Here is a 14,256-nt window from a genome sequence, read left to right as displayed (position 1 = left end):
AAGTATGACTAAAGTTTGACAAAATGTGTTTCAGGATTTTCATGATGGCCCACAAAATAATGGTCACTATAAGGAGACAGGCTTTCTTATCCTCAGTCCTTGCAGTACAAACCCTACTGTTTGAAAGTAGTGAGTGAGTAGACACACTCATGAACTATCCCACATGATCATCACCCCTAACGCAAAGCTCAAGCTGCTGCAAAAACACTGACTAGGTTCATATTTTCACCTAGGTGACTTTGAAACATGTATCCTATGAGCTAATCTCTGAAAAAATCAACTATAATCACCTCATTCAGAGACTTAAACCATTACTGTTCATCATATGACCTACATTTGGCAACAGTGAGGGCCCTCAGCACTGTTTTGTTTTTTAGTAAATAAATTACATAAAGTAAAATTCTCTTAAAAAAGGAGAGAGATTTCCTCAAAATCCAGGCAAACAGGAGGCAATCCTCTCAAAACAGACATCACATAAGCCCTGAGCAAGACCCTTGAAGTGCAGCAGGGGTCCCAGAAAAGCAATTTCTCCCTTGACATCACCAACATCACTAACACTGCGTGAGCACACACTGCTCTCGTATGCACAGCATACTCAGAATTCTAATAAATGGCATCACATGTGCGCAGACTTCACTCTGTTTCTACTTATCTCTTACGTATTAATGGTAAACTGATAATATGATAAGACAAATATACTAATACACTGGAGGAAAAAAACAAAAAAGTGTTTAACACTGTTTCCCTCATTGTGCGATGGGATAAAAACAAGGAAGAATTTAAGCTTTTCATGATCAGATGAGAACCAATCAGACCTCAATCAGATTCCCTCAAGGCCTTGGTGATGTATTGTTGACGTGAGAGAGTAAATCACACCCAAGATAGAGCAGCAGCACAAAGATGTTCAATACATCTATGCAGGATTCTGAACGCTGCAGTCTTTAGACAGTGGAATGAAAAACGCAACAGACAAATCGGATTAACAGCAGACATTTAACTGGCTTCCATTTTCTATTTTACCGTATTTCTGTATCAAGCATAATCATGGACTTTCTTTTGAAAATGTTGAGTTATTATAACCACCAGATATAAGCTTGGAGGGGATCATGCAATTGCTTGTGTGTGTGTGTGCGCTACCTGAAGCTTGTCTACAGCTAATCTAGAGTACTACTTGACCAACCAAATTGTTTTTGTGCACACTCATGGCTTATGCTGGATGACCTCCATGATTCAGATTTTTGGAAAAACCTTGAAAATCACTTATTTCATAGCCTCACGCCAGCGATGGCTGTCGCCACAGGCATTATATTTTCATGTCATCCCATTTCTGTAAACACGATATCTCAAGAACAACTTAAAGGGAATTTCTTCAAACTTACGGACTGATCAGATTTTGGTGGTCAAAGGTCAAGGTCACGATGACCTCACCAAATATATTTTTGATGTTTGTCCTGTTCTTGTGAACGTGATGCCTAATTTCTTGAAAACTGATATAAATGTTCACCTGGATTCAAGGATGAACTGATTAGATTTTGGAGGTAGATTTTTTTTACCATAGTCAATAATTCATAAGCTAATTATGGCAAAATTACACACATATATCTAATAGGATAAAATGATGAGGTGATGACATTTTACATCTAAAAGATCATCCTCACTCTGACATCATAATGTTTAGCTCTCTATCTGTCCTCTGTAAAATCAGTCTCTAAGAAAAAACACATGAAAATACTTAATTATTACAATTATTTTAAAGTCACAGGTCAACATAGTGGTAAGTTACATGTTAAATTCCTTCACTACATACTTTATATCAGTCTGGACAGATATGGATGTAAACTGCAACCTCATTGGCTGGTGGAGGCATTGAACTGAGAGGCAGTAATTCTATTGTTTGACTGCTCTGTTTTCATATGACCATCGACAGCTGACTTCTCACTCTTCTTAACCATCTGCAAGTGGCAACACAACAACTGCTTTACTTTGAAATTTTGTTGCAGTCAGGGACAACGTATGTGGAGGTAAAGTCAGTGTTGGTTGAACTTTGAAAATCTCTGCTGGTTGCATCTGGCAGTTGTGGTGGCATTGCAGTAGGTGCTTCACCATCTGTTGCCCGGCAAGGATCATCTACTTAGGCTCTGTTCCCACTACAGAAATAAATTTGTGACCTTAACAGAGGCAGACTTTGAGGTGGCTGCTGTGTTTGAACTGGCTGTTTAAAGCAAACAAACAAAAAGAGATTTTTGCAGCAGAACAACTCAAATCAAAATGCAAATTGACCATCCTACTATGCTCATTGTGCACTTTGCATAATTTAATATGGAAATAAAAAAAGCAAAGAGCAAATACTTCTAAAATTAAAATTACAAACCTCCATGTAAGTTAAATGTGAGAATGATCACAGTGATGGATATACTGTGTCACACACTTGGTTTCTATATAATGGAAGAATTATTTATTTCCTACATAAAGAAAAATGAAAAATTCATAGCATCATAAAAAACAACATTAATATCAATCCTCTGAGTTTCTAAAGCAATAGGGTTCAATAAGTCATGGCATAAAGGGCTGTTTATGTTTACACTTGAACATCCTTGAATTAATATAGTGATTTTAAGCAATATGTTCTTGGAATGCAAATATACAAACCCTTTATATTTCAGGCAAGCAATGAGTACACAGCTGCTTGTGGTATGAACCCATCAAAACCATTTATAATAAAAGAAGATCTCACCTTTTCGTTTGTGTCCCACTTTAAAGAAACCACTATAAAGCCTGCAATCCCTTTAAATGCTTTTATTGCTTTTCCATCATACCGTGCTGAAGATATTCACTTAACTTCACATTCACAGAGCTTATATGTAACCCTTCAGATAGAAGTGTGATTTGGTTTGCATTTTTATATATATTCTAGTGGGCTATGTGGGTTTTTACACAGAGGATCATCTCGAGGCAGTTCAGAGGCAATTATGTGAGCCACTCAAGCTGGAGGTATCACATGTAATATATGGTCGACTTTAAGAGTGCAGCATAATAAAAATAATATCATAATAACGGTACTGAAAGAGTAGGACCATAATCACTAACAAGAAAAGAAAAAGAAGTAATTCAACTGGTTGGCAGGCTGGTTTAAAAGAAAAAGAAAAGAAAAAAAAATAAAATTTAAGTTTAATGCTTAAAAAATATATTTTAGTACACATTGTCTATTCATATTTTTGTTGCTCTTGGTTCTTTCAAGATGTAACTGAAATCAATTCATTTGAAAATAAACTATGAAATTAATATAAATAAAATTATTGGAGAAAATAACATGAAGGAACACTCTAATCCAACTGTTTTTGGACCACAGTCTTAAAATAAAATATCACAAAGCATTATAAAACCCCCCATTAGACTGTGGACTGGTAAACCTTCCGAGCAGCAGCACCTTGCTGACCTGCAGAGCTCTCTGTCAGACCTGCTGCAGAGCAGGACTGCTACAGCCTCAGTAATGGCCGTGTCACTATTGTTGTTTGTTCTGTATAGCTCTAACTTCACATTTAACTCAGGATCCTGCCAACTTTAGAAGTTCTCAGATGAGTTCTGTACTATCGTGCCACACACACAGCAGTGAGGGAAATGAGTGGTGGGGGACAGCCGTCACCTTGACGGGAGAGGACGCAGAGATAGCGCAGCCGGGTAAAAGACTCATGTCCTTCAGCATATGCAACACGGTCCTCTGCTTGTTCAATCAGTCCGTTGTGGCAGGTACATTGGGGAAAACAATAAAAAAAAGACAGACTACAGAGCAGCAGAGGAGACATAGAGCCAAATGTGCCCCAACATGTCTCAGGCTCTGGGAGACTGATGCAGGACTGAAGCACCTTCAGCCTCTGAATTCATAACCTACATTAAGCCAGTTCTCATTCAAATACCGTTTAAGAATGCATTACTTAAGCAGCTGATCAATAGTCCAGTACTGGTCATAGGCTAATGTCTGGCCTTGAGACTAACTCATGAGACTAATTTGTCCTTACTGAATCTTTCACTCACTGGGTAAGTCAGTGCTTCGAAATGAACGTGTGAGGACATTTGAACAACCGCTTTCTTACACAATTAGAGGTGCATGAGATGAACGTAATGTAACACAAATGTAATGTCGTACTGTACATCTACAGTGTGGTTTTTTTTTTTTCTTTTTTTCCCCAGGATGGCGATGACCAACCCTACTCTGACTCTGATTGGCTAGTATTAGCAAGTACTTGCTGGTCTGAGTTGGGTAGGTCCTGGATAGATTTAGGTATGAGGACTGTGATTGGGTAGAGTTAGGGTAAAAATATCAGAGTAAGTCAGTCAGAAGTGTGGCTCATACAAAAAAAAGAGATTTTCACCCTAGCCCTGGGCTAAAGGCACCTACCTTAGTCCCTCTGGCACACACACTGTTAACCCAGAGTTAAGCTAAGCCCAAGGCTATACGATTCACACTAACCCTTTAGACTCAAACGTATATTGTTACAGCAACTGATGTGAACATTATAGACTGTGCAATGACTAGTCTTTAGCCACATTTAACTAGCCGCACAAACTCCAGCAGCAAACACTAGGCTAAAGCAGGTGTTAGCCCAATTTGGAATCTGCAAGTGTAAAAGCTTTCTTAGCCTGAGGCTAACAGCTCCCTGAGCCCGGGGCAGTGGGCACATTGTGAAAGCCCTTTATATATAGGATATTGCATACTGTGTATGATGAAAATGATGCACTGGGATTCAGGCTCCAGGAAAATTAGTTGATGGCTAAAGGGGATCCGTTTAATTAATTAAATAAATAACCTCACAGAGGACAGTAGAGTGCTACAGATTGTAACTTCTGCCTCTCTTCAATGAGGATCTCATAACTACACGTGATTACATGTTCTAAATATGACTCAAGTTTTTTTTTTTTTCTGATAATACAGTATGTTCTGATTTTGACTGAGACAACAACTGCACTGACCCTTGGTACATTATGGTGTTAATTATCCACCATATACATATTATGGTCAGTTCAGTGTATTTTTAGAACTATCCTATAAATGCCAACACAAATGATCCCATGTAAATCAGTTCCTGAACTTCTCACCTGATATTCTGTTGTCAGTTTTGTGACAAAAGAGTGACAACATTGGTATCATAGGATTCTTGCAACCTGGATTATTATGAAGTGCATTTTTGAATTTGTAGTTTTTTGTTTTGCTCAAAAGCAAAACAAAAGCATAAAATCAATCTGGCAATCCCAACAGCACAAGCATTAATTGAGATTGTAATTTCCTGAAAAGAAAAAAGACAAGTTTAATCCAGTGTAATGAATAAATAAATAAATTGGGAGATGGTCTCATCCCAACCCCCTGCAGAATGTGTTGCACATGTTTGTGAGTGTGCTCACATGTTTTATGTGTTTCTGGTCTGTTTCGTTCCTGCAAAACACTCAAAAAACAGTCAACATTAATCGATATGAGCAGCGGAGGAAGGTGAGGATAAATAGCAGGTTAATGCTCTCTGTGCCTGGTGCTGTTTCAGTGCACTGTGTGCTCACTCTGGGTTATATACGCATTAATGAAAGTGTGTTTTTTGGAAAAAGCATTCCACATTGATTGATACTGCTGGGGACTTAGTAGCTCAGGAAAAAAAAGAAAGGACATTCTGCCCCTAGTGGTCCCTTTCCTGCTAAAAATTGTATTGCATAGATGAAACTGGAGGAAAATATACAGTACATGTGAAGTTACTTTGAAAATTAATTAAAAGAAAATTCTATATTCTCTACTATAAAACCACTACATGTATAATAATTTATTATAGTAAACAAGTATCACCTAAACCTATAAATGAATCGGGACAGTTTAATGAAAACAAATGTGACATTCCCAACTAACACACTGTGTAGTAGGAAAAATTCAAAGTAAAAGTACCTCATAACTGTAGCCATCAATTAAATGTACTTAGTTACACTCCACCTCTGGGTGAAGGTGACTGCCTGTGCCCCTTGGGTGCTGTGTGGTGATAATAACTTTTTTGTGTGTTAATCATCATCTAGTCTCTGGAGAGTTGGTGATATTCATAAATGCTTCATAAAAGTTTGAGTCATAGACCTACTTACAATATCAAAAAATACATTTCTTGCATACAAACACATACTTTAAATACAATTATTGTAATTTGTTAAAAATGTACTCTGACTGCCAAACAAACATCAGCAAACAACTGAAAACTAGCTTAATGCTACTTTAACATAAAATTGTGAGGCTCACAATTAAACAACCACGGTATAAAACCAGTATGTCAACTGCATGGTTTCCAGAAACTTCCGTCCAACAATGCAAAGCTAAGTACTGAAACACAAACAATCAAAGGGTGAGCCTTGGAGTAACTCACTAATTGTACCAGTAAAGTAACATAATAATGACTAAATAAATGACTAAAAAAAAAGAAATTACTGGTATTTTACTAAAAATAGGAACATGCTAAACTAAATTGTAGGGTCATGATTGTAGAAACATTAATTACTGTAATGTATTTTGCCTTAGACAAAGCTTACTCCAAGAATAATTAGAGGAACCCCAATGATCCCTGTATCATCAGACATCATTTTTAAATGTTTATAAAATAAAACTGAAAAAATGAATTCAGTATTCACACACAGCACCTGCAGTACTTTATGTTGTGCAACTCAAAGATTTTCTTGTTTATATCATAACATAAATGATATGATATTTCCAACAGCACCTTAAGGGCAACATCACATTAATGTATTACAGCAAAAGTGCCCTGTGAAGTTTTCTTGTAATCATGCTTACATTTAGTGTCACGTACTAATATGCACTGTGTGCCCTTGAACTCCACAAATGTGTTGTGGGCATTTATTCCCCATGAAAAAGTGTTTTGAAGTGTTCAAATCCAGCATACATGCATGTTTACTACCTTGCAGTCTTCCACTTCATTACCTTTCCTGGCATACTGCTGCATATCTTGACTAAATCAGTGGAAGGGTATGAAGCCATTGGCAGGTATGTGGATCATGTGCATGTGTGTACTTGTGCATGATACAAACAAAACAGTGACCCACTCTTAGAAAAACAGCTCCACAGTGCTACTAGAGGTCAAAATATCCACAGGAAACCTTCAAATCAACATTGTCAGCTCACATTAAAGTCATAAAAAAGGATACCAGCCTCATGAGATGTGATGAACTTATGACCCGGCACACAAATATTATCTGGAGTCAGTCTGCAACAGTACTACACACAATGGGCCTCCGTACAAATCCTACTCCAGATGGCCGGTCCTTTCCCTGGCCTCCCTAGGTCCTTTGGCTTCTTTCCCTGCAGGAAACCTGCAGTGGCTCCAGCAGAGGTGAAGCAACAATTAACCAATCTCTTCACATTGCCTCAGCTGCTAAGTGGAACTGACTGAATGGACATTAACAAAGGTTTAAAACTAGAATTACCGCCTCACAGTTGTACGCCTCGGCCAACCATTAGAATTAAATCTATGTCTGCCAAGACTCATATGTAGTGAAGGTTTTGAAGGAAGTCAATATTATATGATAAGGTGTGAAGTATATATTTTTTTGCAAAATGGAAATTATCACTATATTGTGTATATTTTCAGTGAGAAACATGACCACTTATACACAATTTTGACAGAGGAGTACAGTGGACTGATAGAAAGCTGAACATTATGATGGCACAGTGAATCTGACTTTTGACCTTTTGGATCTAAAACACTACCACTCCATCATTTTATTCTTTTAGACATTTGTGTTAAATTCTGTCATATTTAGCAAATGAATTCATGAATTTTATGAGTTATGGCCAAAAACATGCCTGTGAAGTCACACTGACTTTGACCTTTGACCTCCAGAATCTAATCAGTTCATTCTTCAGTCCAGCTGGGCGTTTGCACTGACTTTGAAGAATTTCCCTCAAGGTGTTTTTAAGATATTGCATTAATGAGAATGTGATTTCACATGGTGTGCTTGAACTCTGACCAGTGACCATCAAAATCTAAGCAGTTCATCCTTGAGTCCAAGTGGACATTTGTACTAATTTCCTCAGAAATTTCCTCTAGGCATTCTTTGGATAGCAAATGCACAAGAACAGGGCAAACATAAGGTCATGGTAACCTTGACCTAAATCCAAAATCTGTGATTTCTAAAATCAGTCCAAATTCCCTCAGGGTTGTCCTGAGATATCACTTACACAGGAATGAAAGAAACTCAGATTACAGTGACCTTGACCTTTGCCAAAAATCAAATCAGACGGATGGACAGATAGACGGACAACCTGAAAACATAATGTCTCTGGCCACAGCTGTCTCTTGTGTGGAGGCATAAAAGCACTGTATTTAGATTGTTTCCTGACAGAAAGCACAGCCCTGAATTTTGTTTGTTCTTTCTGCCAGAAGGCAAAGAGACATGTGCAGTGGGAATATGAGGTTTGACTTGACAGCCGAGAGAACCAGTGAAGCAACCAAACTCAATTGAGATTGGCCAAAAAGTTGCCAAGAGAGAAATGTGGCACAAAGAGTGGCTCCCTTTGTGGTGGCATATACTAAAAAACCGTCCCTACCACATGAAGGAGGTTAAACTCTGTTTATGTGGATTATTCTGTTAAAGTTCTTTTTTTCTTTTTACTGACAGTCTTTATTTATTTTTTTTTTTTAGGAGAAACTGCAGCGCAGGGTAAAACCTGGTCCCAAGACAAAAGTTTCCGGAAGTCTCCTAACACCAGAAAAACTGTCTGGTGCGTTGAACATATTCACTCCATGTCCTCTTGCATTTACAGAAGCTTTATTTATATAACATTCTTTTGAAAATGACTTGGCTTTATAGAGCGACATCTGATTGATGCCTAATTTGAAAATTGGTCGAGAGGAGAGAGGTGGGTGGTAAAAAGCATAAAAAGAATAACAAGGGAGAATGAATTACAGTGGCAAATATGTTAAATTGTGGCCTTCGTGAATGTACAAATTAAATGTTTCACAAAATGGAATACATTTTGTTTATTTCTATTTTTGCTGTCGCAGTGTAAGAGCCCAAATTATATGTGAATACTGTATATTATGCAGAGAACAGCGTCGGTGCAGGAAGCTGAATATTTTTGAGGTTGGGACTCAAATAACACACTGGTAACATACTATCTGTGTGAGGAATGCTTCTCACGTCTGCCCTAAATTCAGGTCTGTATAAAGGATAGGATAGGACACTGAGGAACAACAGAAAAAATGCACTCCCAAATAATTCTGCTATAATAAATGTACAACAATGCTAAAGGTGTGCTATTATTTATCAAGATAACCTTAAAGACCCTGTCTAGCCTAAATAATAGAGCTCCTAGGTAGTAATGCATTTCAATAAACTTTGAGAAAACCTGAGAATATAGCTCTATCTCCAAAAGCTCGTGCCTCTATATATATATATATTTCCCTTCAGAGATTTATTTGTACAAGATAATATCAGGGCCACTGCACATTTATATATCACATTTTATTATAAAAAAAAAAGACAACATCTTGGTTAGTATCTTAAGGGCAAAATTATTCTCTTCATTTAAACAGGCCTTGGAACTGCAGTGCAGCCCACACTATAGGATCAGTGCCACAAAGGACCAATTGATCTATCTTCTAATTATTACCTTAAGATGTTCTCTGAGCAGCATCATACCAGTATCCAATCAAATCCAATTAACACTGGTGGCCCCCTCCAGAAAACTGCATTGTAGAGGGATTACACAGATATCTGTGCTGGTCTGATTAATGGCCGCAGTAATTAATGCTGAAGGGGTCTGTCCGAGTGCCTCAGTGTAGAGGAGCATACAGCAGTGAGCCAGCTGCAGCACACAGAGCTCGTGCTCACACATGCACGCATTGCGAGCGCACACACACGCCAAACACCTGGATCCTCTCATGTGTGCATATGTTGCACACAATATGAGGCTTTTTTTTTTGGAAAGTTTTGTGCCTCTGATACATACGGGGATTGGCAGGAAAATGAAAGTAGTATATGCAAAAATCTGTTCCATGTGGGCTGACTTTGTTGTAGATGAAAAAACGATCCGCAAATAAAAGAGTTGTAACAGAAAATCATTTATCACTGAATGACAATTTTCTACTCTACTTTTTTACTAATAAGAACTCAAATCTTTCCCACTTTTCATCCAAACAAGGCATTTGAGGGCTCTTGTGCAATGTAGTGCACGCTCATGCAACATGCACACAGTCGGAGAGTCAGAGACAGACTTGAGGAGGCACAGAGTGAGGGAGTTTAACAGATGTGGAATGACAGTTGCAGAACTGAGCTAAACTGACTAAGAGAACCCTCCTCCATTTGGATCAGTGTATGTTATTTGACTCCTTGTTTCATAAGATGTTTAAAATGTGCATATCATCAAAAAAGCAAATACAAAAAATAAATAAATTTATTTAAAAAGAATTGTGCACAGTTCGTGTCACACACGGATCCAACTGATAACTCTAGATATGATATATAAATAGACTGAAGCTGGACTAAAGGTTGCTTTTAAAAATTCTATATTCTATATTTTGTAATGTGTAATTGACCCTCCCTAAATCCCACCCCTTTTGGAACCTCAATCAACTTTCTCTTTTTTTCGTTGCTATGTATGCTACATATGCTAGCTAACTATCTAGATAATTTATATCAAAAATTATATATATCATGATATTCCCAGCTTTGTGCCAATACAAAGCCCAACTTTTATCCATTTTCAAAATTTGGTTTTCTTTAATAATGGATGAGACTAACACTTTGTCTATCTAAGTGCAGGAAACAGGAAATTAGAAAATTGATATTGATATAGAAAAAGATATAAAAAAAAGTCAATAATAGAATGAAAAAGAGGGATATAAAGTGCAATATTAAACTCATAATACATTAATTACAGCTTGCATTGTTAATTTATGCACTTAAATGTTAAAATTATATTAACAGTTACGTTGCTTTTACTGTCACAAATATTGAAGTCAGGAAACAGGAAAATCCACGACACTCCACTGGAGACTTGTCAAGAAGACATACTGTAATGTATAATTGAAGTATACCAATCCAAATAATTCATAAAGCAATCTACTTGCAGCATCCGCTCCCAGAGATAACAATCCTCAGCATCTTCAACACAGAATTATCACAGGTGGTTGAAGGCCTTAAACCTAATCTCCAGGATGTGACATGCAAATTTGAAGGCTCGTCCTCTGCTTCGCTCAGTGTGCATCTATCAGTCTATTTCAACATCAAATGTTCTTTATCGTGCAATGTTATCTCATATTTCAAAGGCTGTGGTTGATATGGCATGACTCCAGCCTGATAAGAGCACAAACACCTGCTTGCTCTGCAGGCGTGCGGCTTGGAGAGCCCTTTATATTGGCTTTAGATTGCTTTACTGAAATATAAGTTTTAATCTCTGTGTTTTTCACTTGCCTTTCCAAACCCTCAGCATGTCTTTTTTCTCATACTGATGTGTAGTAATTTTGCATAGATTGTAGCACAAAGGACTATGAAAAGCTTTGAAAACACTTGAAACTACTCACTTTGGATGTATTTAAGTTTTTGTGTTCTTTTGTTGTTTCATTTTTCTATTTTCTAACCAACGTTTTTGAATCTGTGAATGAATGTTTGTGTGTATGTGACTTGGTTTGTACAGACTATTATCACTATGTTCTGTTTCACTCTGTAGGTTCACAACCACAACACAGAAATTCACAATTCATGAGGCGCAAAATTCTCAGTATTCTCTGAAGGCCATTCGAAGGGGAGGTGAAGTGACTCTCATGAATGATGAATACAAAACTGTTCCCAAAACAAATGTTAATCAATGCCATAGATGTCTGTTGAACTGACAGAAAATGTAACACACGCAGGACTTCTGTAGCCTTTCATAATTTCAGACTTTACATATGGAATCCACACACTGACTTAGATTTTATAGCACACAGTATATAGTAGGAAAATACTATGGGCACATATTACATGGCACCTAATTTGAGCAATTTTGTAGCTAGACATGAGAAAAGCAAATGTGGGAAGAGATTAGGAGCTGTATCAGACATGATTAATCAAATCAGCAGTTCTCCTTCCCTTTAATTATTCAACATTCAGGAACCTAAATCAATTAGAAAGGGTACAAAATATATCCATGCAGACTTCTGGTAGTTTTTAACGGCTGGTACACATAGCTCTGGGGATGCATTTGGGATAAAGAAAAATGTATTCTCATCCTTTCTAAGTGTGTATGTTAGAGGTTAGTAACAATCACAGCAAACAAAGTTTGTGCATATGTCAATCAAGAGAAGGTTTATAGAATTTAGGCACATATACTTACAACCAGCCACCATAATGTCAAACCAGAGCAGAGCAGGAAATAAAATGTGCTGCTGAAGCTCAGGAAAGTCCCAGCTGTCAGCACTAAAGAGCTGTACAATGTGTGCAACGCAAGAAAAGAACCTCTCTTAAAAAGTGCTACTATCCTACAGTACTTATGCTGAAAACAATTAGCCAGGTGTCCTGAACACTGCGCTGTTAAGTGCAGTCCTTAAAAATGCAGACCAATGTAACATGTTGTTATGAAACACTTTATGTATTAATTTTTCACAGGCGTTTTATCCGTATTTTGAGGTACATATTGTATTGTGGGAGAAAGAGACCCTGCTGGGTGCAAAAGAAACAAGGGGCAGCAGCCATTAAACATGTCAGTCAACAAACCATTGACTGTAAGTAAAGTTGGAGACACCATGTGTCCGCTTCCTCACTGTACAAAAATTGCACCTATTTTGCGCTGGTAACTGCAGTAGGAGCCAGAGTTTGCACAGTAGTTATCAGGGTTGTTCCTGTCAGTGCAGCCATTTGGCTCAATCACGAGCAGAGCTCAGCTGTCATTCATGATGTGCAACCCCCTTTTTTTTTTTTTTTACAAGGAGGTTTCAAAAATAACTAATCAAATAACTGATAAAAACCAAGCTGTTTAGAAAAATGCCTAAACACACATTGATGTAATAACTAAACTAAAATGACAGAAACCATATTTGGAAAACCAAGTAATTTGACATGTACTTTGATTTTTTTAGTTTGGCCAATGTCGCATCTGCTAACATGGAGGGAGACGGGATTTATGATCTACACTGCAGCCAGACAAAAGAGGGCGATGGAGATGTTTTGATTTTGTGGAGCCATCATGTTGTCATTTCATCTTTAGCTATGTCAATAGAGGGCACTTGATAGAACAGAAAAGAGAGAAGCTTATAGCAGCAAAAACAAATTGTGGAAAGACCAACTCACTCTCAAAAGCTTCAGATGTTGTGGTTGTCATTGTTAGTCCAAATCAGTTTTCATCTGATCCTTCCACTTCAGGGACCTATGAAAATAGGAAGAAAAATATCTTACATTGCTGTATATAGCAAATGCACATCACAATACATTTGGAAGTCACTTTACACTCGGTAAGTGTAAATGTTACAGTTAGTTATAACCACCCTTCCCTTGGTTATAACGGCCCAGCATGATTCAAGAAGTAAATACTATTTTGAAAAAAAATAAATGTAAGTTTAAAAAACATAGAAAAGGCTTACATTCACATAAATCAGAATAAACATCTTTTACAAGAATTATAACATAGAAATGTAAATGAGATAATCATATTTTTACTCTCCACACTGAGTGTATGAGTTATAGCTATAGGCTATACACTAATTATATTTGAATTTCAGTCGGCAATTGTGAGACATTCCTTGTGCGACTGGAAAGGCTTTCATGTGAAGCATTGATTCATCATCAGACATTCATGTCTGCTTCATTTAAAGAAATGACATGTCGCAACACAAGAAAAGTTCCATACAGCCAAATTGGTTTTGTACAATTGAAATCTGATGAACATTAGGCACACTGTGGTCACATTAAGCCTTGATGCAATCAAGGCATTGATGGTTTTGTTGCTGGTCTGGCTGGAAATTGGCAGTAATAAGGATGTTTAAAGACATGCAGTGGAGGCTATTGACGTCCCAGGCCTTTGAGACCAGCCAATAGATTTTTTTCACTCGATTACCAGCTCCAGTTGCCAATCTGCTATCATTATTAAGGCTGTCTAGTCTTTACAGGCAACGCAGAATACAAATGAACTGGACTCTGCAGGAATAGTTATCATGGAGCAACCAGTTAAATGCAAGGGCAATGAGAGAAACTTGAACTTTCTGAAATGCCATGTATCCCTACATTAAGATCATCATGTATGTGCATATA

At 37.4% G+C, this 14,256-nt stretch overlaps 1 protein-coding gene across 1 annotated transcript in view; it reads right to left on the bottom strand.

Annotated features, from left to right (window-relative positions):
• The window catches only part of lrrc4ca (leucine rich repeat containing 4C, genome duplicate a), a 136,237-nt gene extending 122,865 nt beyond the window's left edge, over positions 1 to 13,372 (bottom strand). The window contains exon 1 of the mRNA XM_084734742.1: positions 13,300 to 13,372. The gene's annotated coding sequence lies outside the window, so the exon portion shown is untranslated. The remainder of the gene's footprint in view (positions 1 to 13,299) is intronic.
• Positions 13,373 to 14,256: the final 884 nt, after the last annotated feature.

The sequence above is a fragment of the Lutjanus erythropterus genome, chromosome 13 (genome assembly GCF_056507025.1).
Source record: "Lutjanus erythropterus isolate fLutEry1 chromosome 13, fLutEry1.hap2, whole genome shotgun sequence".
In the NCBI taxonomy this organism is placed as follows: Eukaryota; Metazoa; Chordata; class Actinopteri; order Lutjaniformes; family Lutjanidae; genus Lutjanus; species Lutjanus erythropterus.
The sequence above is the reverse complement of the archived record's forward strand: the minus strand, read 5'-3'. Positions and strand labels throughout refer to the sequence as shown.